The sequence below is a fragment of the Myxocyprinus asiaticus genome, chromosome 4, assembly GCF_019703515.2.
Source record: "Myxocyprinus asiaticus isolate MX2 ecotype Aquarium Trade chromosome 4, UBuf_Myxa_2, whole genome shotgun sequence".
NCBI classification, from domain to species: domain Eukaryota; kingdom Metazoa; phylum Chordata; class Actinopteri; order Cypriniformes; family Catostomidae; genus Myxocyprinus; species Myxocyprinus asiaticus.
The window spans coordinates 5,970,252-5,996,582 of record NC_059347.1 but is presented as its reverse complement, the minus strand read 5'-3'; the positions used below and the strand labels follow the sequence as shown (position 1 = coordinate 5,996,582).

The 26,331-nt window shown below is 40.3% G+C and overlaps 1 protein-coding gene across 5 annotated transcripts in view; it reads left to right on the top strand.

Annotated features, from left to right (window-relative positions):
* The window catches only part of fktn (fukutin), a 68,997-nt gene that overhangs the window by 6,325 nt on the left and 36,341 nt on the right, over nucleotides 1-26,331 (top strand). The window lies entirely within an intron of this gene.

Sequence of the window (26,331 nt, the reverse complement as noted above, 5' to 3'; positions counted from 1 at the left end):
ACTAAAGTAATATTCAAAGCCGTGCTGGTCCATAATGGTAACAAGTACCCGTCTCTTCCCCTGGCTCACTCGGTGCACCTCAAAGAGGATTACAACAGCATCAAGACCTTGCTGGACGCCTTGAAGTATGATGAGTATGGCTGGGAGGTCATAGGAGACTTCAAAATGGTGGCATTCCTGATGGGTCTCCAAGGCGGTTTTACCAAGTTTCCCTGCTATCTTTGCCATTGGGATAGCAGGGACACCAAGGCGCACTACCACAGGCGGTACTGGCTACAGCGGACCGAGTTCTCTGTGGGGAGGAACACGTCAAGTGGGAGCCACTGGTGGACCCCCGGAAGGTGCTGATGCCACCACTGCATATCAAATTGGGCCTTATGAAACAATTTGTCAGAGCTCTAGATAAGGAGTTGGCAGCCTTCAAGTACCTTCAAGACTTCTTACCTATGCTGTCTGAGGCAAAGGTCAAAGCCTTTGTCGGACCACAGATAAAGAAGGATTTTGGATTCATATGTTGTTTTTTTTCTAACTTTATGTGAACGAAAAGACACAAATTCACCCGTTTTCTCATTGGAAATAGGTCAGTGTTCGTCGTGGAAATTAACGATCAATTAATCGATTTATCGTTAATATCGCAAAACGCACATGGAGGACTCCAAATACTATGTGCATGTAGCCTATTGTTTAAATATAATTTAAATTAATACACTTAAGAAATGCAAGTATTGGCATTTTCCTCTTAAAATGTTCTTAGTTCAGTGTATTTAAATACATTTAGGCTATGTTTAGTTTGAATTTGGGAATTGTTTCATTACTGTTAATTAAATACTGTTAGTAGTAACTTCTATTTTAAGATACTTATGATATACAGTATAATTTGTATACATATTTGAGTTCATCAAAACTTCACATTGTGGATCGTGGGATATTTCAGATCTTTGCACGTATTTTTTATTTTGAAATTAAGTCAAATAATAACTGGGTCAACACAGTGAGAATGGTGAGATGTCAGCTGAATGTACCTTCGAGCTTTCCCGGCGATCGCTGACGTAATTGTAGGTTGGGATGAAACAAAAAGATCAACTGTGCTTGTTGGCATGTTGTACTTTATCACACTGTCACAGTGTGTGCAGAAAACATTAATATTCATTTGTAGAGAAACGCTCCAACATTGGCTGTGTCTCGTTTGGAAGACTGCGTCCTCCGGTGGTCGCATTTGTTGGCCGCAGCACTCAAAGTGCTTGCGCTTGTTAAAGAGATGCGTGCTGTCATAACAACCTTGTTACGTTCCATTTCCGTTTGTCCTATGAAGGCCGACTGTGGCTGTGTCTCGTTTGGAAGTCTGCATCCTCCGGAGGTCGCATTTGTCGGCCGCATACGTCATCGAGGCTGTCTCATTTCAGAAAAGGCAGTAGGACACTTTGAATGCAGCCTTCAAATGCGACCTTTCACTGGAATTCGGAGGATGCATGAGGTGTATCCTTCGTGGGCACTCACAACCCACAATTCTTTGCTTCAACGGAAATGTTTAAAAAAAAATAATGCCAATTTGCCCATAAATATGTTCAAATGCAAGTAATGTTAATTCCCAAGTTGAAGTACCTCAGTAGATGGGTGCAGAGTATATAATATGTATAATTATATTAATTTAATATAATTAAAATAATGTATTAGACTAAAAGTACACCTGTAAAATCTATTTTCTTTTCTCTTTACATCATTTTAACTCTCCTAAAATGTACCTCATACATTTCCTTCCAAAGGGACTTTGTTCCCTTGTCACTCAAAGCCCTCGCGCTTGTTAAAGGGTGGCGTGCTGTCATAGCAACCATGATACGTTACGTTTCCATTCGTCCTATGAAGGCTGTCTCGTTTAAACGAGATTTGTTTAAAGGAGGACGCTCGGTATACTGCAGCCTTCAAAGGACGCGTCCTAACTAACATGCAGCCTTCCAAACGAGACACAGCTTGTGTCTCGTTTGGAAGGCTGCGTCCTTTGTTTTGTTCCCTTCTCACTCAAAGCGCTCGCCCTTGTTAAAGAGTGGCGTGCTGTCATAGCAACCATGTTATGTTATGTTTCCGTCTCGTTTGTTTAAAGGAGGACACACGGTATACTGCAGCCTTCAAAGGACGCGTCCTACCAAGCACGCAGCCTTCGAAACGAGACACAGCCGCCGTCTCGTTTAAACGAGGCTTGTTTAGTGGACACTCGGTATACTGCAGGCTTCAAAGGACGCATCCTACCTAGCACGCAGCCTTCGAAACGAGACACAGTGATTGTTTACATTGAGCCTGCTTCATCTCTGATCTGTTCATGGGCTCTTCTTCTGTGAATCGGATGATGACATGCAGCGCACAGGCGCCCTCTAGTGGCGGGTGACTGTATAGACCGTCTTATCAACGTCTGCTGTCATGATTACTGAAAGCATTTGTCCTGAAATTAATTAATTGACGATCTTCAAACTTAATCGATTAAGTTTGAAGATGCCGCAGTGGCATGCAAAAGTTTGGGCACCCCTGACCAAAATTTCTGTTGCTGTGAATAGTTAAGTGAGTAGAAGATGAATTGATCTCCAAAAGGCATAAAGTTAAAGATGAAACATTCTTTTCAACATTTTAAGCAAGATAAGTGTATTATTTTTGTTTTGCACAATTTTAGAGTGAAATAAAAAGGAAAGGAGCACCATGCAAACGTTTGGGCACCCCAAGAGACTTTAGCTCTCAGATAACTTTAACCAAGGTCTCAGACCTTAATTAGCTTGTTAGGGCTATGGCTTGTTCACAATAATTGTTTGGAAAGGCCAGGTGATCTAAATTTCAAAGCTTTACAAATACTCTGACTCCTCAAACCTTATTACAACAATCAGCAGCCATGGGTTCCTCTAAGCAGCTGCCTAGCACTCTGAAAATTAAATAATTGATGCCCACGAAGCAGGAGAATGCTATAAGAAGATAGCAAAGCGTTTTCAGGTAGCCGTTTCCTCAGTTCGTAATGTAATTTAAGAAATGGTAGTTAACAGGAATGGTGGAGGTCAAGTTGAGGTCTGGAAGACCAAGAAAACTTTCAGAGCGAACTGCTCATAGGATTGCTAGAAAGGCAAATCAAAACCCCTGTTTGACTGCAATAGACCTTAAGGAAGATTTAGCAGACTCTGGAGTAGTGGTGCACTGTTCTACTGTGCAGCGACACCTACACAAATATGACCTTCATGGAAGAGTCATGAGAAGAAAACCTTTCCTGCGTCCTCGCCACAAAATTCAGCGTCAGAAGCTTGCAAATGAACATCTAAACAAGCCTGATGCATTCTGGAAACAAGTCCTGTGGACTGATGAAGTTAAAATCTAACTTTTTGGCCGCAATGGTATGCTTGGAGAAAAAAGGGTGCAGAATTTCATGAAAAGAACACCTCTCCAACTGTTAAGCACAGGGGTGGATCGATCATGCTTTGGGCTTGTGTTGCAGCTAGCGGCATGGGGAACATTTCACTGGTAGAAGGAAGAATGGATTAAATTAAATACCAGCAAATTCTGGAAGCAAACATCACACCATCTGTAACACACCTCAAAATCCACAATGGACGACCTCAAGAGGCGCAAGCTGAAGGTTTTGCCATGGCCCTCACAGTCCCCCGACCTAAACATCAAAAATCTGTGGATAGACCTCAAAAGAGCAATGCATGCAAGACGGCCCAAGAATCACAGAAGTAGAAGCCTTTTGCAAGGAAGAATGGGCGAAAATCCCCCAAACAAGAATTGAAAGCTCTTAGCTGGCCACGAAAAGTGTTTCAAGCTGTGATACTTTCCAAAGGGGGTGTTAATAAATACTGACCATGCAGGGTGCCCAAACTTTTGCTTCGGGCCCTTTTCCTTTTTCGTTTTTTTGAAACTGTAAAAAATGGGAATAAAAAATTGCTTAAAATATTATAGAAATGTGTCACCTTTAACTTTATGCCTTTTGGAAATCAGGCCATCTTTTGCTCGCTTAGCTATTCACAGCAACAGAAATTTTGATCAGAGGTGCCCAAACTTTTGCATGCCACTGTATATGTGTATATATAATATATATAATATATATGTATGTATGTGTGTGTGTATATATATATATATATATATATATATATATATATATATATATATATACATATATATATATATATATATATATATATATATATATATATATATATATATATATATATATATATATATATATATATATATATATATATATATATATGCATATATATATATATATATATATACACATATATATATATATATATATATATATATATATATATATGCATATATATGCATATATGCATGCACACACATGCAATTTTTTGACAGATTATTTATTTATTTATTTTTAAAAGGTAAAATGTGACCAAAGTGATGAAAAACTACTGATAAAAAGCATTAACTGAGAGAGAATTTCTCTCCTTTGTAAGCAGAATGGACATACCTAAAATATAGGCTACCAATATTTTTTGGAATGAAATTGAGAGCAAGTGAATCATAAGGAAATTGAACCATGATATCGTGATGTATAGCAGTATATCGTATCGTGACATATGTATCATGATACGTATTGTATCGTGAGGTTGCTGGCAATACCCAGCCTTAATCATCATGTAACATTGATTACACAGTAATTCTGTGCAGTTTTGTGGAGTTTTGGAGAGATGAGGCTACCATGGCATGATGTAGTCCCAGCAAACATAGTTACGTTGGGAAGACGTTACCGGACCGTATTCGTCGCAGCGATGTTCCAAATAACGTACTGACATTACTTTGATAATCTCTTATTCACCGTGACGATGTTATTGTTACTATGTTGCTGGTATGTTCATTGTATGTTCCAGTTACCTAACACAATTATGTTGTGAAAACGTAACCAGACCGGACCATATTCGTAGCAGCAACATTCCAAATAACGTTGTACTGACTAGTGTTGTCACGATACCAACATTTCAGTAGTCCAGTGAAATTTCACGATTCTCGATACCAATTTCGATGCCACAGCAAAAATGTGCTAATATGGTAATGTGCTATTGAACACACTCCTTTAGCCTATTTAAAGTTAAATTTCAATGTAAATAATACATTTATAAAAATGCATGTTTCCCTAAGTGTTTCTCAATTAAACGTTCATTGCTTAAGAGTTTTTCAGCAGGGCCCCACTGAAATCTGTTTTGTTTTTTCTAGATTTCCATGTTTTAAAGTTTAATTTCATCATCAAAATGGTGTCTAATCAAATTAATTATTTTTTCTGATTAACATTTTTTATTGATTCATACATTAAACACAGAAAAGCAAAACATATATACACAGAATCAACATTTAACCCCTAATATTTGCCTTCCCCCTCCCCAATCCCCAACCCCACCCCCACACTGACCCTCAACAAACATCCCTGTTGTCACATGTAATATACACAAAAAAAAAAAAAAAAAAAAATATATATATATATATATATATATATATATATATATATATATATATATATATATATATATATATATATAATTATATACAGGTGCATCTCAATAAATTAGAATGGAAAAGTTCATTTATTTCAGTAATTCAACTCAAATTGTGAAACTCGTGTATTAAATAAATTCAATGCACACAGACTGAAGTAGTTTAAGTCTTTTGTTCTTTTAATCGTGATGATTTTGGTTCACATTTAACAAAAGCCCACCAATTCACTATCTCAAAAATTTAGAATATGGTGACATGCCAATCAGCTAATCAACTCAAAACACCTGCAAAGGTTTCCTGAGCCTTTAAAATGGTCTCTCAGTTTGGTTCACTAGGCTACACAATCATGGGGAAGACTGCTGATCTGACAGTTGTCCAGAAGACAATCATTGACACCCTTCACAAGGAGGGTAAGCCACAAACATTCATTACCAAAGAAGCTGGCTGTTCACAGAGTGCTGTATCCAAGCATGTTAACAGAAAGTTGAGTGGAAGGAAAAAGTGTGGAAGAAAAAGATGCACAACCAACCGAGAGAACCGCAGCCTTATTATTGTCAAGCAAAATCGATTCAAGAATTTGGGTGAACTTCACAAGGAATGGACTGAGGCTGGGGTCAAGGCATCAAGAGCCACCACACACAGACATGTCAAGGAATTTGGCTACAGTTGTCGTATTCCTCTTGTTAAGCCACTCCTGAACCACAGACAACGTCAGAGGCGTCTTACCTGGGCTAAGGAGAAGAAGAACTGGACTGTTGCCCAGTGGTCCAAAGTCCTCTTTTCAGATGAGAGCAAGTTTTGTATTTCATTTGGAAACCAAGGTCCTAGAGTCTGGAGGAAGGGTGGAGAAGCTCATAGCCCAAGTTGCTTGAAGTCCAGTGTTAAGTTTCCACAGTCTGTGATGATTTGGGGTGCAATGTCATCTGCTGGTGTTAGTCCATTGTGTTTTTTGAAAACCAAAGTCACTGCACCCATTTACCAAGAAATTTTGGAGCACTTCATGCTTCCTTCTGCTGACCAGCTTTTTAAAGATGCTGATTTCATTTTCCAGCAGGATTTGGCACCTGCCCACACTGCCAAAAGCACCAAAAGTTGGTTAAATGACCATGGTGTTGGTGTGCTTGACTGGCCAGCAAACTCACCAGACCTGAACCCCATAGAGAATCTATGGGGTATTGTCAAGAGGAAAATGAGAAACAAGAGACCAAAAAATGCAGATGAGCTGAAGGCCACTGTCAAAGAAACCTGGGCTTCCATACCACCTCAGCAGTGCCACAAACTGATCACCTCCATGCCACGCCAAATTGAGGCAGTAATTAAAGCAAAAGGAGCCCCTACCAAGTATTGAGTACATTTACAGTAAATGAACATACTTTCCAGAAGGCCAACAATTCACTAAAAATGTTTTTTTTATTGGTCTTATGATGTATTCTAATTTTTTGAGATAGTGAATTGGTGGGTTTTTGTTAAATGTGAGCCAAAATCATCACAATTAAAAGAACCAAAGACTTAAACTACTTCAGTCTGTGTGCATTGAATTTATTTAATACACGAGTTTCACAATTTGAGTTGAATTACTGAAATAAATTAACTTTTCCACGACATTCTAATTTATTGAGATGCACCTGTATATACAGTTGTGCTCAAAAGTTTGCATACCCTTGGAGAATTGGTAATATATGTACCATTTTTAAAGAAAACATGAGTGAGCAAGCAAAACACATTTCTTTTATTTCTTATGGGATTCATATTCAGCTGTAGGTTATAACAGAATGGCACAATCATAAAACAACATGGCAACAAAGAAAAAAATGAAATGACCCCTATTCAAAAGTCTGCATACCCTTAGTTCTTAATACTGTGTATTGCCCCCTTTAGCATCAATGACAGCATGCAGTCTTTTGTAATAGTTGTCTATGAGGCCCCAAATTCTTGCAGGTGGTATAGCTGCCCATTCGTCTTGGCAAAATGCCTCCAGGTCATGCAAAGTCTTTGGTCGTCTTGCATGAACTGCACGTTTGAGATCTCCCTAGAGTGGCTCAATAATATTATATGGCCACTCTAGAACCTTCACCTTTTTCTGCTGTAACCACTGGAGGGTCAACTTGGCCTTGTGCTTAGGGTCATTGTCGTGCTGGAAAGTCCAAGAGCGTCCCATGCGCAGCTTTCGTGCAGAAGAATGCAAATTGTCTGCCAGTATTTTCTGATAACATGCTGCATTCATCTTGCCATCAATTTTCACAAGATTCCCCGTGCCTTTAGAGCTCACACACTCCCAAAACATCAGTGAGCCACCACCATGCTTCACAGTGGGGATGGTATTCTTTTCACTATAGGCCTCTCCAAACATAGCGCTTATGGTTGTAACCATAAAGCTCTATTTCAGTCTCGTCACTCCAAATTACAGTGTGCCAGAAGCTGTGAGGCGTGTCAAGGTGTTGTCGGGCATATTGTAACCAGGCTTTTTTGTGGCATTGGCGCAGTAAAAGCTGCTTTCTGGCAACTCGACCATGCAGCTCATTTTTGTTCAAGTATCGTCATATTGTGCTCCTCGAAACAACCACACCGTCTTTTTCCAGAGCAGCCTGTATTTCTCCTGAGGTTACCTGTGGGTTTTTCTTTGTATCCCGAACAATTCTTCTGGCAGTTGTGACTGAAATCTTTCTTGGTCTACCTGACCTTGGCTTGGTATCAAGAGATCCCAGAATTTTCCACTTCTTAATAAGTGATTGAACAGTACTGACTGGCATTTTCAAGGCTTTGGATATCTTTTTATATCCTTTTCCATCTTTATAAAGTTCCAATACCTTGTTACGCAGGTCTTTTAACAGTTCTTTTCTGCTCCCCATGGCTCAGTATCTAGTCTGCTCAGTGCATTTACGTGAGAGCTAACAAACTCATTGACTATTTATACACAGACACTAATTGCAATTTAAAAAGCCACAGGTGTGGGAAATTAACCTTTAATTGCCATTTAAACCTGTGTGTGTCACCTTGTGTGTCTGTAACAAGGCCAAACATTCAAGGGTATGTAAACTTTTGATCAGGGCCATTTGGGTGATTTCTGTTATCATTATGATTTAAAAAGGAGCCAAACAACTATGAGATAATAAATGGCTTCATATGATCACTATCCTTAAATAAAAGACAGTTTTTTTTGTATGATCAGTCATATTTTCAAAATCAATGCCAAAATTTCACAATTTCTGCCAGGGTATGCAAACTTTTGAGCACAACTGTATAATAATCACACACATTTAAAACTATGCTTCTGTCTCCACTGCCCCTCCCCGAGAGCCCTCCAAAAACGCCAACTATTTGTCCCGTTTTCCCCCAAACGAGTCCAAATTCCCCAGGCCTTCTTCGAAAGCCACCACCCTCCCAATCTCCGAGCACCACTTCTGAAATGGGGGCGCTCCAGCTGACTTCCATCCCCTTAAAACTATTTTTCTGCCTATCATAACACTGGTTAGGACCCAGTTTTGTTTTATGTGCTTATCCCCTGTATTGATGACCGCCGCATCTCCCAAAATACAGAGTCTGGGGCAAAATGAAACCCGAGTGCCCAAGATGTCACATACAAAACTCTGAACCCTCAACCAAAACTCCTGGATCTTAACACCCCCCCCCCCCCAAAAACAAAAATCAAATCAAATCACTTTTATTGTCACACAACCATATGCACAAGTGCAACAGTGGGTGAAAGTCTTGGGTGCAGTTCCGAGCAACATAGCAGTCATGACAGTGGTGAGACATATACCAATTTACAATAAACATCAGATTTACACAACACAATTTACATATCTAATATACACATAATTACACAACACAATATTATACAATGTACAGTATACAATACACACAATATAGAATACACATACAATAAAAATAGTATATAAAGTATATATAAAATATACAGTAGGTTGTATTGTACTGTATTGACATTCAGGCTGTCGGTTGATAGTCAGTTGCCAGTGTGTTGTTAAGAGAGAATATAATTTATGACAGTCCAGTGTGAGATAATAAGATTAATAAAGTGCAGTGCTGATGTATATTGATCGTGAGAGATCAAGAGTTCAAAAGTCTGATTACTTGGGGGAAGAAGCTGTCATGGAGTCGGCTGGTGCGGGTCCTGATGCTGCGATACCGCCTGCCTGATGGTAGCAGTAAGACCAGCCCATGGCTCGGGTGGCTGGAGTCTCTGATCCTCCGAGCTTTTTTCACACACCGCCTGGTATATATGTCCTGGAGGGAGGGAACACCTCCGATGACACCTCCGATGATGTGTCTGGCAGTTCGCACCACACTTTGCAGGGCTTTGCGGTTGTGGGTGGTGCTATTGCCATACCAGGCAGTGATGCAGCCAGTCAGGATGCTCTCTACAGTGCTGGTGTAGAACCGCGTGAAGATGTGGTGGTTCATTCCAAACTTCCTCAGCCATCTCAGGAAGAAGAGGCACCGATGAGCCTTCTTCACAACGGCCTCAGTGTGGACAGACCATGTGAGTTCCTCTGTGATGTGGACACCGAGGAACTTGAAGCTGCTGACTCTCTCCACCGGTGCTCCATTGATGGTGATGGGGCTGTGTTCTCTTGTCTTTTCCCCTGAAGTCCACCACAAGCTCCTTGGTCTTGCTGACGTTGAGGGAGAGGTTGTGCTCCTGACACCAGTGTGTCAGAGTGTGCACTTCCTTTCTGTAGGCTGTTTCATCATTGTCAGTGATCAGACCTACCACCGTCGTATCATCAGCAAACTTAATGATGTCATTGGAGCTGTGTGTTGCCACACAGTCATGTGTGTACAAGGAATACAAGAGTGGGCTGAGAACACAGCCCTGCGGGGCTCCAGTGATGAGGAGATGTTGCTGCCCATTCTAACCACCTGGAGTCTGCTTGACAGGAAGTCCAGGATCCAGCTGCACAACAAGCTGTTTAAGCCCAGAGTTTTACATGAAGCTTGGAGGGCACTATGGTGTTGAATACTGAGCTGCAGTCTACAAATAGCATTCTCACATAAGTGTTCCTTTTTTCCAGGTGGGAGAGAGCAGTGTGTAGTGCAGATGCAATGGCATCATCAGTGGAGCCATTGTTGCGGTAAGCAAACTGCAATGGGTCCAGTGAGGCAGGCAGCACAGAGCAGATGTAATCTCTGAGTAGCCTCTCAAAGCATTTGCTGATGATGGTGGTCAGAGCAACAGGAGGCCAGTCATTTAAGCAAGTGATTTTGGATTGCTTTGGTACAAGCACAATGGTGGATGTTTTGAAGCATGTGGGGACTACAGACAAGGAGAGGGAAAGGTTGAAAATGTCCGTTAAAACACCAGCCAGTTGGTTCGTGCATGCTCTGATGACGTGGCCTGGAATGCCGTCTGGACCCGCGGCTTTACGGATATTCACGGGTTGTGTCTCCATCTTCTGATTGGCATCGCCAGCAGGTGGGTGTGTCTTTTTTTGTTATTAACTATTTTATTGATTCCAATCATAAAACAAACACGACATAAAAAACTGAATCAATTATTCACATTGAACATCGCCCCCCCCCCCCCACCCGAAACAAACACGCACTATTTTGGTCACCAACAATTAGAACATAAAAATCAAAACAAAAAAAACAGATATATATTCAGACAACATCAAAAATACACATACCCAACTAAACTACAAATCCCTCTCCACAGCTCCTCCCTGAGAACCCTCCAAAAAAGCCACATAACCCCCCACTTTCTGACAAACAAATCCCATTTCCCCAGCCTTCTAAAAAACATCTCCTCAAACACAGACACCTCGCCCATCTCCCCGCATCACTCCCTAAATGAGCGTGCCGACTTCCATCCCCTGAGGATGAGTTTTCTGCCAATCATGACTCCGGCTTGGATCCAACTTTTTAAATATCTGTCCCCAATATTAACAGCCATCTTATCACCCAGGATACAGAGTCTGGGGCAAAATGAAAATTCAGTGTCCAATATCTCACACATAAAGTTCTGTACCCCCAACCAAAATTCTTGGATATTAACACATCCCCAAAAAACGTGTTGTGTCCCTGTCTTCTGATTGGCACCGCCAGCAGGTGGGTGTGTCTTTAAGACCCAAACTATACAATCTAGAGGGGGTCCAGTAGAATCGATGCAAAGTCTTAAATTGCATCAGACAAACTTTTGCATCTCTAGATGTAGACCATTAGCAGCATGCATTTTTCCCCGCAGGAAGCTGAAAAATTTGGGAAGATATGGAGTGGACATGTTTTCTTTAGTGCTGGCTCAAGTAAGAGGTGGGGAGTCATTACATTGTTAAGTAAACATATACAATTCAAATGTCTCAAACAGATTAAAGATAAATTAGGAAGAGTCATTATTTTAGCAGAAATTCAGGGGCAAAGGTTGATTTTGGCTAATATTTACGCACCTAATATTGATGATCAGGGCTTTTTTATAGATCTTGAAGGGATGTTGCAAGCCGCTGGCACCCATCATGATATAATATTGGGAGGGGACTTTAATCTATTGATGGACTCAGTCCTTTATCATTGTGAAGCAAAAGTGTGCAAGCCCCCTAGAGCAACATTGACGCTTCACAGGATGTGTAAAAAATCTTGGTCTTGCAGATATTTGGTGACTTTTGAACTGTAGGAAATTCAGAAGTGAAGACCAGGAGACTTGGGTACGTCTTCAGCAGAATTCTTTATTGAGAACGTGCTGTGTGGCGCTGCAGTCATCAACTCCAACTAAGTGAGACTTACATTGTAGTTTTATAGACATTTTGGTGGGCAGTCCTTCAAGTGAAGACAAAGTACTCAGTTGATGACCGTTAACAAAGTATGCAAAGGAAGTAAACAGTTGTAAGAACCCACCCCAGACCCTGGAGTGTCACCAGCCCTTAATCCAACCAGCATAACTATATCACTTAGACATCTTCATTATCATAGACATAAAGCTCACACCTAAAGAACTGTCTTTACATTTGACTCAGACATTAACCATGGTCGTCAATTCAGGGATTGGGATGGAGACATCAAGGGCCATCAAAGGAGATAACCTCAGTCACCAATGCCCATTTGACTCAAAATGAGGTGAATAGGAGCTGGCAGAGACCTCCACTTAGCAACTCTGTTTAACAGTATAATGCTTTTCTCTACTCTATCAAAACATAGTAATTTTAAATTTATGTTTCCACAGTTCCCCCTTTGAGAGTTCTAATAACTCTCATAACAAGTAAATTTAAACTATATACAAAAAGCTATATACAACATTTAAAAAAAATCTATGGGTAATAGTTTTTTGTTGTTATTGAGAGTGACTACTTTACGAGATGAGGTAGTAATTTGCCATTTGAAACACTTGATAACACGAAAGCTAGCATAGCACAGAAATAGAAATGTCCAAAGCCACTGTGGTGCTCATAATTGTCACTAGTATAATCCAATGGTACATGGTGAATTGTTCCAAATTTAGTTGTCAGGTCAGCTGGACTGTCGGTGCAGTGCTTTGTCTTGGCCAAGGGTGTCTGTCTTGGTGATGAGGAGGTTGCAGAGAGGAGTTCTGCCCTGACCTGTATCTGTAACAAAAAAATAATTAAAAAAAATTATATTTCAAGTCTTTGTGATCGTATGGTTTCTAATAGTTCCCTAATCTGTAGTTTATGACACCTATGGGCTAGTAAGGTGGGTATAAGCTACTGAAGTGGAAAAACCTATGAGGGAGTCTTCACCACAGGCCTATTGCACTTCGGTTCTTCCCTGGGCTCCTTGCTGGTCCGTGCGTCCTAATCTATCCCTGTAGGTGGTAGAACAACTTTACAATGAGAGACATGAGTCCAGGTCTTTTTTCCTTGGCATAATACTGCAGCATCTGTGACTAATAACACCTGATATGGTCCCTGCCACCTGGGTTCTAAGGGTTTGCTCTTAAATGACCATATCATTACCCATTGTCCTGGAATGATAGCATGTCCACCCTCGGGTGGAGGTTGCCAACAAGCAGCTACTCTGTCTTTAGCCTTCTGCACGGCTTGAGTGAGATTTTCACAGTAAGATATCAGGGCATCTGAAGCAAGGTGTACATTGGCACTTCTAAGATCAATGGCTCCTGGCATAGACATGGGGCATCCTGTGATGAGTCCAAAAGACCGGTTTGGGGATGCTCTTATGCTACATAATACTGTTGGCAGAGCTTCAACCCATGGTATGCCTTCCTGATGCATTTTACTTAGTCTTTTCTTGATTGTCCTGTTTGTCCATTCTACCTGACCTGAGGCTTGCAGGTCAGTGAAGGTTCCACTTGATTTTAAACATCCTTGCAACTCCCTTTACTACTCCTGTAAAGTGTGTGCCCTGATCTGAATCAGTTGAATCAGGCAAGCCCCATCTAGGAATGAAGTCATTGATTCCACCATTGATTTGAGAAATGGTTAGTCATTGCTGCTGGGTTAATGTGACCTAAATTATGAAGCTGCTCTGTAGTCAACTGTGAGTCGCCATGTTCCATTAGCTTTTTTGATTGGCCATATTGGAGAGTTACATGGGCTATTGGTCTTAATTATAACTCCTTGGGCCAGCAATTTTTCTATGATAGGTTTAACTTCTTGCACAGCTTCTTTACTCAATGGATATTGCTTGGTGGCAGGAGGTGGTGTTCCTGTGAGCCTAACAGGTTCTACTGAAGTCAGGAACCCGCAATCATCCTTATCTCTAGCCCATATAGGATGGTCTTGCAAATGTGCATAGTCAGGTGTCAATACACTGTCCGTAGAAACCTGTGTAGTAGCAGTAATCCTTTGTTATTGTCTCGGGCAAAGAATTGACTCGGGTCTTCATTCAAGTTTCAATCATTTACTGAAAATTCTTGCACAATTAAAAGGAACAAAAATAAATTCTGATCAAAAACTGTGTTGCTCCATCTTTCGTTCTTAAAGGAAACGTATCAATCTTAAAGGGAACGCCAAATCTTAAAGGCGCAGTACTAAAACGGAGCAAACCATTACAGAATAAATATGGGGGGGGGGGGTGCTCATCAAATGTACATAGATAACATAAACCTAAACTAATTTAAATATCTACTCAAACATTTATGCCTTTAGTGTTAAATTTTAATTATCCAAATTATGGCTCTTACAACCTGTGCTGAAGCTATTTTGATTGTGGCAGACTCTGAAGACATGTCTAACATTAGATGCACTTGTCTTAGCAGATCCATTCCCAATATAGCACCAGTATTCAAATGAGCACACAACAGAGGTGTAGTTAATACCTTGGGGCCTAGCTGAACTTCAATGAGGGAAGTTTTATACAAAACTGAATCATGGGCCACAACACCAGTTAAAAACTGCTTGGTTTTCTGGTAGGAAATACTTAAAATTTTAGCCAATGTGAGTGGAATCACTGTAATTTCTGCACCTGTGTCTTAACAAAAAAATCAACCTCCTTTTGTTGTATGGTACCTTTTACAAAAATTATCTTATAATTTCTGTAGATTACAGGGGAAAGGTATGCACCCGCAGTCCCAACAATTAGTTTTTTGTCTGTTCTTTCTGTTCCTGTTGTGCTCTCAGCAGTGCCTGAGCAAGCTGCCCTAGGGTTTCTGTAGACAGATTAGGAGTTACTTCAGGGTTGTAAGCAAGCTGGGTAGGATAAGAGTTATGTTGTGCATTTCTCCTGATATCTAATTGCTTCTTTCTACACTCCTTCACCCAGTGCCCTGTTTTTCCACAGTAGTTACATTTTCCCTCTCTCCTAGGAAATTTGTGTTCTTGTCCCTTTTCTATGTGAGAGTTACTCAGTGATGCTGCTGCAACTTTCACCTTTGTCTTAACATCAGAGTCTCTTTTCCAAGTCGCCATCCTGCCCAAGTTGTTTCGCTGGACCATGTCAAATCTAAGAAAGGCAGTGCATTTCTGTATTCTACTGAAAGGCCATCAAACCATGCACGGACCAGTGGTCCCTTATCTAATACACTTTCAGGATTATTGGCTATTCTGTTGTATGCAACAGCTGATTGACAAAATCTTTCTGTATATTCACTCACAGATTTTTCCTTTTTTTGCACACAACTAGTGACTCTGGACCAATCAACCTTTGGTCCTGTGATGTTCTTTAGAACTTTCAGCACTCCCTCTCCCTCTTAAGTCATCTCGGCTGGCATGCCTGAACTCAGAAGTATCAACAGCAGTTTCAAAACTATGGAACTCAGATTCAGTTAAAATCTGTTATATAAGTTGGGTGATCTCAATTAGAGACATGTCGTAGAGTTGCATTTTCTTAGCTAATGTTCTCCTAAACTCTGAAAAGTTAGCACACGCCGATGGCAAATTATCAGCCTCAGGGCCAAGGGCTTTGATGACCTTTTGCACCTGAACATTCGGAAATGTGAAGGGAATATTTTCAACCTCTTCTATCCCACCCTGAGCTCTTCTCTTTGGTCCACACACTTCAGCAGCATTAAATGTTTTATCAATCACTACAGCAATATTGTTGATAGATAAATCATCGCTCTCGGTTCTAAATAGAGACTGTAAATCAGGATAAATCTTTTCTTGTTGCACAGATTTTCTCTCATTAACGTTGTTTGAGGATTTGCTGTGGTCCAACTTCTTTGTTAAAGAAGATACTCTGGCTCGCAATTCTTTATTTTGCTCTTCCAGCTCTGCAATGCGCTGGGTTTGCGCTACAGCTTTAGCTAAGCTGAATTCTCTCTGGCAACAGATAATGCCTTTTGTGTCTTTTTTTCCTAATACATGCACTTAACACTTTTAAGAGGTGTTGCCACATACGGAGAAAAAAAATCATATAGTTGGTGCTTTAATGTATCCCTTTTGCAAAATCCTGATTTCCAACAAATGTTAAAGGCTGAAATCAGTGTCTATATGGAGACCAGTATCCTCAGTATCCTCTGTGGGCATGGCTTGGGAGGCACTTAAGGCGGTTCTTAGGGGTCGGATCGTACAGTATGCCTCATTCATCAAAAAATCCAAAGCACGAGAACTCATGGAGTTATATTAAACAGGAGTATTAAAAGTGCCGAGGCAGAGCTGAAGTGCCGAATGTCGTCTGATGGCCTCAGAGAATTGACCCGATTGAAATACAGATATTATACTATTTTGTCGCGGAAATTGGAGTTTTGGTTATTCAGGGCAAGACAGTCATATTTGGAGTCGGGGGACAAAGCAGGGTAACTTTTGGCTAGATATATAAAGCAGAAAGAGTCTTTTTCTACCATTCCCTCAGTGAAATCTGCTGGTGGTGAAATTTTTTACCTCGGCCATTGATATTAATAATGCTTTTAAAAAATTCTATCTTGATATTTATAGTTCCACGTCTTCGTCTACTGATGAAGATATTAGAAACTTTGTGGAACCATTAGATCTCCCTATATTGGCGACTGAGCTAAAAAAAATTCTTGATTCTGAGATAACCTTGGAGGAGCTTGACGAGGTAATTAACGCATTGCCTACAGGCAAGGCTCCGGGGCCAGATGGCTTTGCCACTGAATTTTTTAGATCTTATGCTACAGAACTGGCTCCACTTTTGTTAGAAGTTTATACGGAATCATTAAAGAATGGAAAGCTTCCGCCAACCATGACACAAGCCCGTATCAGTCTGATTCTTAAAAAGGACAAAGATCCAAGCGAGTGTAGGAGTTACCATCCAATTCCCTGATCCAGCTAAACATAAAAAATATTGTCTAACATTTTGGCCAACCGATTAAAGTTATGACATCTCTTATACATATAGATCAGGTGGGGTTTATTCGGGGCCATAGCTCTTCTGATAACATTAGGTGTTTTATCAATATCATGTGGTCAGTGGCGAACGATCAGACTCCGGTCGCTGCCATCTCACTTGACGATGAAAAGGCATTCATTATGGTAGAATGGAATCATCTTTTTAAGGTTTTGGAAATATATGGGTTTGCAAATACTTTTATTAGATGGATTAAGTTACTTTATAGACATCCGGTAGCGGCAGTACAAATGAATTGATTAATTTCAGATTATTTTACTCCAGATAGGGGCACCCGACAGGGTTGCCCTCTTTCCTCATTATTGTTCTGTCTTGCCCTGGAACCATTAGCAACTGCGACAAGAAAGGAAGATGATTTTCCAGGAGTGGTGTCAGGAGGTATGGCGCATAATCTTTTGCTTTACGCAGGTTATATTTTATTATTCGTCTCCGACTTTACTAGATCTATGCCTTGCCTCCACAGAATTATTAATTCCTTTTCTAAGTTCTCAGGATACAGAGTCAATTGGTCTAAATCCAAAGCTTTGGCTTTGACAGCGTACTGCCCAGTAACGGCTTTTCAGCCGGGCACCTTCCAGTGGCCCCAACAAGGCATTAAGTATTTGGGCATCTTATTCTCAGCCAATCTGTGTGATTTAGTTAGAGTTAATTTCGACCCCTTAATAAAAAGGTTTTCGAGCGATGTGGGCAGGTGGGCTTCATTACATTTATCTATGATTGGAAAGGTTAATGTTATTAAATGAATTGTATTCCAAAATTCAATTACCTGCTACAATCTCTCCCTGTAGATGTCCCCCTCTCTTATTTCAAGCAATTTGATAGTATAGCGAAGTCCTTCATTTGGAATGGTAAACATCCCAGATTACATTTCAATAAGTTACATAGGCCGATTAACAAAGGTGGGTTAGGCCTACCCAAGATTTTGTTTTATTATTATGCATTCGGTCTCAATCGTTTGGCTCATTGGTCACTTCCACCTGAGAGAGCCCCTCCCTGGTTTTGTATCAAACAGAAATTTCTTGCCCCTATTTTGCCACTGCAAATCCTATCTATTAAACTAACCAGAGAAGTTAAGTCACACCCTGTTATCACACATTTGCACGCAGTATGGACAAAAGTGTCCAGAGTGTTTAATTCGGACATTTATTTAAATGTTGCCTCGAGCATATGGCGTATTAATAAGTCCCCTTTCTGCTGGTCATAGTGGATTGTGATGGGGGTTACTACACTCGGTGACCTATATGAGAGTGGAGTGTTGAGATCTTTTGAAAATTTGGTTCAACATTTTGGGATTCCTAGATCTCAGTTCTATAGGTATTTACAGCTGCTCCACCTGCTCTGTATTGTTTTTGGGAGTAGCCCCCCTAAAGCGGCAGATACTCTGGGAGGTGATTACTGCTTTTGGAAAAGGTCATGAGGCATCAGTGTATTACTCCCTACTAATTCAGAGTTTGGGGGTTGGAGCTTTACTTTCTATCAAGAGATTATGGGAGAAAGATTTAAACTTGGTATTAGAGGAGGAAGTGTGGGCTAGGATTCTAAAAAACGTCAAGTCTGCATCTAGAGATGCAAGGGTGGTGTTGGGCCTCATGTATTCAGATAGAAGACAAAGGCAGGCCTAACAGTTATAAAAAACATTCCTCAAGCCCCCTCCTTCTAAGTCAGATGTTGTACTGATAAAAATCGCGCCAAAATCAAACAAAGGGAGTCCAAAACAGACTACAGATCCATGAAGCCTTGCCCTCTAAAGGATCGAGCTCTCAACTCCTATTGGATGAGGCACACCACAGAACGTCCCTCAAACATGACATCATCAGGACTTCAAATAATTCTGAAATGCTTCCAAAGTTGCTTCCAGCGACTTAGTTCACCGAATACGGACGTAGCTTTTTGCTGCTCTCCGGTGCAACCTCGTGGCTTAAGGAAGTAATGTCCGACTTGAAACTGTAGCCATACGATCTCCATCTCGCTGGACGAGTTGAGATTACTCTGTGTTCAACCGAACACAGCAATTCGCATCTTCATCCGTTGGCCTACAGAAGTGAAGAGATTAAAGATTTCTCTTCCATCTTCAATCAAGTCGACATTTCTGAGTTCTCCGCCAGCCCGCCGAGAATCAACAGCCGTACCGCCCATCGACAGCGCGAGGAAACGGCCCCCGTCATCACCCGAGCCTCAAGGAACCGGGTCAAAGTTAAATGACGGAGGAAAACACATTCTACCTGTGTCCTCATGCGATTCAAGTAAGAGGTTTACGTCTGGGCAGAGATAGAATATTATAGTGTGTTATTCTTGTGTTTCAAGGTTTTTGCTTGTACAGTTTACGGACCGCCATGTCCGCTCATTATTAATACTCAGGGTATTAATTATCACGAATTTGTTTTGCTGTATTGTGGTCCAACCAAGTTGGACTGTTGTGCATTTTCGCCATCACGGGTGAGACAGCAACTGAGTTCATCCATGAAAGAGTCAAATAACAAGGGACTTTTACGAGCCCCGCTCGTAAAACCGCGTCTCTGAGTGATGAACACGGCTGCTTTATCTCCAGCTATCGCGAAATCAGCTTTCGGGCTGTCACTTAATCATCTCTCTCTCTCTCTCTCTCTCTCACTAACCACACTGACACACACACACACTCTCTGTCACACACACACCTTATGTGTTATAGGATTCTTTTTATTTCCATATCTAATCATGTCACTGTTTAGTTTGTAGTTGTAAGTCGGAAGTTTATTGACTGCATTGTATTAATTATTAATTGATATTACTGCATAAATAAACTTTTGTTTATATTACAAAGAGAAGTGTTTTGGTTTGTTTTGCATACGCCTGTGTCGTGCTGACGGGATGTCAGTGCTCGGATTCAAACCTTCATTCATTGTTTTTTTTCCCGAAAATCGATATTCTTCGGATGTCGATTTTCCTAAGAAAACAATCTAATATTGAGACTGTTTTAATATTCGGTTATTAGTCCCTGATTCCAGGGTGGTGCCCCATCAATGTTAATCCTTATTAATATTCTATAGATTTTTGATAATTGATAATTATCTTTGATTGAATTTGAATGATCAACAAGCTAGTGTTAATTTTAATTAATGTTTCATCGACGTTAACAATTAACGATTATCTTTGATAACTGTTGATTTAAAGGATTTAAAAAAACTAACATTGATTCTAATCAATGTTCTATTGATTTTAATAATTAATAATTATCTTTGATAATTATTAATTATTGCTAATAACCAAACTTGCTCCTAAACGTAGCGCACTACATTTACTGGACCCCATATGAGGTTTTAATGAGTTAGATCCAATTAATTAATTTAAATATTGATTAATAACTACAGAAATAATTATTAATTATTTCTGATAGTAACACTGATCTAAACAACCAGTAAAGCCCTACAGTGGGTGCACCTTATGCAATTCAAGATCTTACATAGATTCTATTGGACCCCCTCTAGATTGTATAGGCTTGGTTTTAAAGACACACCCACCTGCTGGTGATGCCAATCAGAAGATGAAGACACAACCCATGTTTTTTGGTGGTGTGTTAAGATCCAAGAATTTTGGTTGAAGATTCAGAGTTTTATGTGAGACGTTTTGGGCACTCAGATTCATTTTGATGGTGAGTTTTTTGTGTGTGTGTGTGTGTGTGTGTACTTATTTGTGACCACAGGAGTGTTCGTTGGGGGTCAGGGTGGGGCTGATGATTGGGGAGGGGTAATAGTGGGGGTTAAATGTTGATTCAATGTTCATATGTTGTGTTTTTTCTTTGTTATATGTCAATATGAATCAATAAAAAATGTTAATTGAAAAAAAAAATGATTTTGTGAATTGACTGGTTTGGGAACACTTTTATTGGATGGATTAAGTTATTTTATAAACAACCATTAGCGGTGTGGTGCATAAACTTTTACTCTATGCAGATTATGTATTATTATTTGTCTCATATACTAGAAGATCTATGCCTACCCTCTATAAATGTATTAATTATTTAATTAATTATTAAAACACGTTGTTGCCTGTTCATTTGTAATAGTGACACGAGTTACCCAGAGAGGATACCTGCAGTGTTTTTCTTTCTTTGTTTTTTAAAATATTTAAATAAATCTGGAGAAGAGCATGTTATAGATTAAACTGTGTCAGCTCTCATTCCCAAATGAACATATAACCTCTGCAACAACACCTACATTTACTCCAAGATAAATTAAAGCTAATAACTGAACATTAATTATTTTATGTATTGATTCAAGTCATAGTAAAGGCGATAGTAAATAAATAGTTCACAGCATCAAAATGAGTGTGTTATAAGACGTTGTAAACAGCTCTGTTTACTTACACTAATGTTATTAGATGTGAAATTGCTATTAAATTACATTTTTCTATTTTCATATGACTGTAATCATTTGCCTTGATTCTGATTCACATTCTCTTCAGTTTTTAATCAAATTAATGTGTCATTTAACAATTTCTCTTACAAAAAAACTTAAGATAAATATGCATTACAATGTCACTCTTCATACCAGCCCTCTTAAAAATATTATCCATTCAGTTTATGAGAATATTTTGTCAAAAAACGCATCTTCATTGCAATCTCCCATTCATTCCAGTGGGGAGTTCTGCAGAGCTTGTCAGAGCAAGCAACCGTAACCAAGGGGGGCGGAGCTTATCGAAGGGTCAATTGGTCTAAATCGGAAGCTCTTGCTCTGACAGCAAATTGCGCTACAACAGATTTCCAACCTGGCACCTTTCAATGGCACAAGCAAGGCATTAGGTATTTAGGCATTTTATTTCCAGCAAATTTGAGGGATTTTAGTTAATTTTGATCCATTAATGAAAAGGTTCCCGTGTGATGTTGATAGGTGGGCTTCACTACATTTGTCTATGGCTGGGAATGTCAGTGTTATAAAAATGAATTGTGTCATCAAATTCAGTTATCTACTGTAGTCTCTCCCTCTAGAAGTTCCACTTTCTTATTTTAAACAATTTTATATTGAAGTCTTTTATTTGGAATGGTAAACAACCTCGGTTGCATTTTCAGTAAGTTACATAGACCAATTGACAAAGGAGGTTTAGGCCTCCCCAAAATTTTGTTTTATTTCATTCATTCATTCAGCTGTCCATCGTGTCCGATGAAGACATCCTGTGAATCTGTTTCCTCCACAAATTTCTGTCTTTGACGAGAGTTTGCCAGCTGTTGAGAGGAATCTGTTTTGCTTTTAGGTTTCGTTTGATAGTGTCTTTGTAACGCAGTTTAGGTCTGCCTCTGCTGCGAAACCCTTCTTGAAGTTGTGAGTACAGGATTAGTTTGGGTCGTCTAGCCGGATGACATGACCAGTGCATCGCAGATTTTGCAGGGCAAGGAGTTCATGCATGCTTGGTAAATTTGCACGCTCAAGGATGGAGTTTTTTGGTATGTGTTGCCACCATTTGATGTTCATTATCTGCCGGAGCTGCCTCATCATAAAAGCATTTAGCTTGTGAGCAGCAGCCCTGTATACAGTCCAGGATTCGACAGCTCATAGAGAAGTGTTGGGAGCACAGTGGCCCGATATACTGTACATTTTGTTCTCAAGGTGAGGTGTCTGTTCTGCCAGACCCTGTCCTTTAGTCTTCCAAAGGCTGCTTGATTTCCGTAATTCCAGCTCTGCATCCATTTTGTTGTCACAGTTGACAGTGGAGCCGAGGTACCTAAACTGGTGCACCTGCGCGAGGTCTTCTCCATCTATCTGAATTTTGTTGCCCGTGCCAGGAGGTGCTTGATACATCATCTCCGTCTTCTTGATATTGATCTTCAGACCGAAGGCTCTGGCTGCCCTTATGAAACAAAAGATGATATCCTGTGCATCTCTGTGAGTATGGGCTACAAAGGCGGTATCGTCAGCGAACATGAGTTCACGTACTACTACTTTCCTGGTTTTTGTGGCTGCTTTGAGCTAATTCCCTTGAAGCAAGTCTGCGCCTGTTATTGTCTGTATGCGCACACCCTCTTCATGGCCTTTGAAAGCATGGGCCAGGACAGCAGAGAGATATATCGAAAAGAGTGTCGGGGCAAGCACACAGCCTTGCTTCACAACATTGTTGACTTCAAATGGGTCTGAGGTCTCCCTTCATGTTGACTGAGGCTTTCATTCCAGAGTGTAAGGCAGCAATAAGGTCGGTGAAGTGTTTGGGGCAGCCAGCTCTCTGGAGGACTTTCCAGAGATCATCTCTATTGACAGTGTCAAAGGCCTTCATGAAATCCACAAAGACCATGTAAAGCAGCATATTTTGTTCTACACATTTTTCCTGTAATTGCTTGAGGGAAAATATCATGTCTACTGTGCCTCTACCAGAGCGGAAGCCACACTGGGACTCAGGCAGCAGGGTGTCTGTGTAGAAGGACAAGTGCGAAAATCTTTCCTGGTATAGAAAGGAGTGATATACCATGATAATTTCCGCACAATCGTCGATCACCCTTTTTAAAGATTGTCCCAATCTGGCGTCCTCCCAGTCCTGTGGGACTTTAGCATGGCTCCACGCTTCCTTGATGATGGTATAGAGTGCTTCTGTCATTTTTTTGACCACCATGCTTGATTACCTCGGTGTGGAGTCCATCTGCACCAGGAGATTTGCCATCACTCAGCATATTGATGGCCTCCAAGACTTCGGCTTCGTCGGGACATTCGTCCATCCTGTGTTGAATTGGAGACTGCGGGATGCTGTTGATGACATCATGGCTTACAGAGGTGCTTTCATTGAGGAGGATGTTGAAATGCTCTGCCCATCTGTTGAGCATGTCCCGCTTCTCAGTGAGCAGCGTTTGGTTGTCATTTGCCAGCAGTTGGTCAGGGTAGTTAACTCGTGGTCCCCAGACAGCTCTCATACTTTGGTAAAAACCTTTTGTGTCATTCCTATCAGCATGCTCCTGAAGCTTTGCTGCTTTAGCTGTCCACCACTGGTTCTTAATTCCCTGTCCCTTTGTTGGAGTTTCTTGCGGGCATTCCTGTATTTTGTCTTGTTTGAGCGTGTGTTCCGATTCAGAAGATTGACCCAAGCTGTGTTCATAATGGCTACGAGTGCAGCCAGTACTTTGTCGTTCTCATCGAACCAGTCTTCATGTTTCCTGGTGGCAACGCCCAATGTTTATTACTATGCTTTTAATCTTAGACACTTGGTCCATTGGTCTCTTCCACCAGAGAGCCCCTCCCTGGTACAACATTGAACAAGTGGTCCTTGCCCCAATCTCACCATTGCACAGACTTTCTATTAAATTGCCTAGAGAAGTAAAATTGCATCCTATTATTTCACACTTACATTCAGTATTGATAAAGGTTTCCCGTATGTTCAATTTTGATACCTAAATGTTTCAAGTATATGGCTGAACCCCAAATTATGTATTAACAAGTCCCCCTTTTGCTTGAAAGAATGGATAGAGAGGGGTGTTGCTACACTTGGTGACCTTTATGAAAATGGAGCTTTGAGATCATTTGAAAATATAACACAGCAATTTGGGATTTCTAGGTCTCAATTTTACAGGTATTTATAGTTGTGCCATTTACTTTGTACTATTTTTGGTGGTAGTACACAGTCCCCTAAGGCTGCAGACACTTTGTGTTTTACTCACAGCCTTTGGAAAGGGTCATGAAACGTCAGTGTATTATTCCTTGTTGATTCAGAGTCTTGGTGATGGAGCCTTAACAGCTCTTAAGAGGTTATGGAAAAGAGATTTGAACTTGGTATTGGAGGATGGTGAGTAGGAAAGAATAAAAAAAAAAATGTTAAAAATATGTCTAGGGATGCAAGAGTACACCTTATACAGTTTAAGTTGTTGCATTGTTTCTACTGGACTCCCTCTAGATTGTTTAGGCTTGGTTTAAAAGACACACTGATCTGCTGGCGATGTCAGTTGGAGGATGTAGACATAGCTCATGCTCTGTGGTTCTGTGCTAAGAATTCTGGGTAAGAGTCCAGAATTTTATCTGTGAGGCTTTAGATACTCAAATTTAATTCTGCTCTTGACTATGTATATTGGGTGATGGGGCGGTTATTAAAGTAGGTGACAAATATACAAAAAGCTGGGTCCAAACTAGTGTAATGATTAGCAGACAGATGGAAGTCAAATGGCTCTCCCTCTTTTCAAGAATGTTTCACTGAATTGAGCAGGGTGGAGGCATTTGAAAAGATTTCATATAAACTGCTCGGCAGATTATGATGTGTATGTAGTAGGACAAATACTTGACCTTTCTGGAATGGTCTCGTTGAGGACCACGTGGAGAGAAACATGATTATGGTCGAAATTGTAAATTGTATCCTTTGTGGAATTTTTCTTTTCTCCTTTTCTCTCTTTAGTTGTTGACTGTTTTATATTTTTATTTTCTCAAAAATATTATTTTATTTTATTTTTTTATTTTTTTGTGTGTGTTTATATTGTATGTGTGTAACTCAGACTTGACCACAGTGATATCTGTTGAGGATTAGGGTGGGGTTGGGGATTGGAAGGGGGATAGGGAATTAATGGGGGTTAAAAGGGGATAATTGTTGATTCTGTTCATTTATGTTCTCCTTTGTTCTGTATTATGTATGCGAATCAATAAAAAAAAAAAAGTGTTAATCCTCCCCAAAAAAGCAAGCTACATGTCTGTAAATGCCCTAAATCACTCTATTTCAATTGTTTGTGCTCTCGTAGTACCCCTGTTTTTCTTTCGGTGAGCTCCACATGACAGTGTTCAGAGAGAGAGAGTTGTGGTGAGCTATGTGTGCCACGCCTCCACCATTTTGTGTTGGAAAGTGTGACATACCTCACACTGAGAAACGGTCTGCAGGTGTCACACCCTTGGCCAAAATCGAGCCAACTGTAGTCCTCAAGTGTGGTGGCAGCTTTATCAGACTAGTATGTGTGAATGTGCGTTAAATCTCTGAAAACCAACAGAGCGCATTTTATAAAAAGTCAACTTACACAGTTTTTCTGAATAATAATGTGAATGTGGACATAATGTGAAATGATAAAAATATGATAGCTTTTATGTAGACTTGAGTTTATACATGTGCATTACCCTAATGCCATCGTTATTGGTTTCTATGTTAGCTCAAGGTGAGTGCAAATGTTTTTGCTGTTATTTTTAATGATTA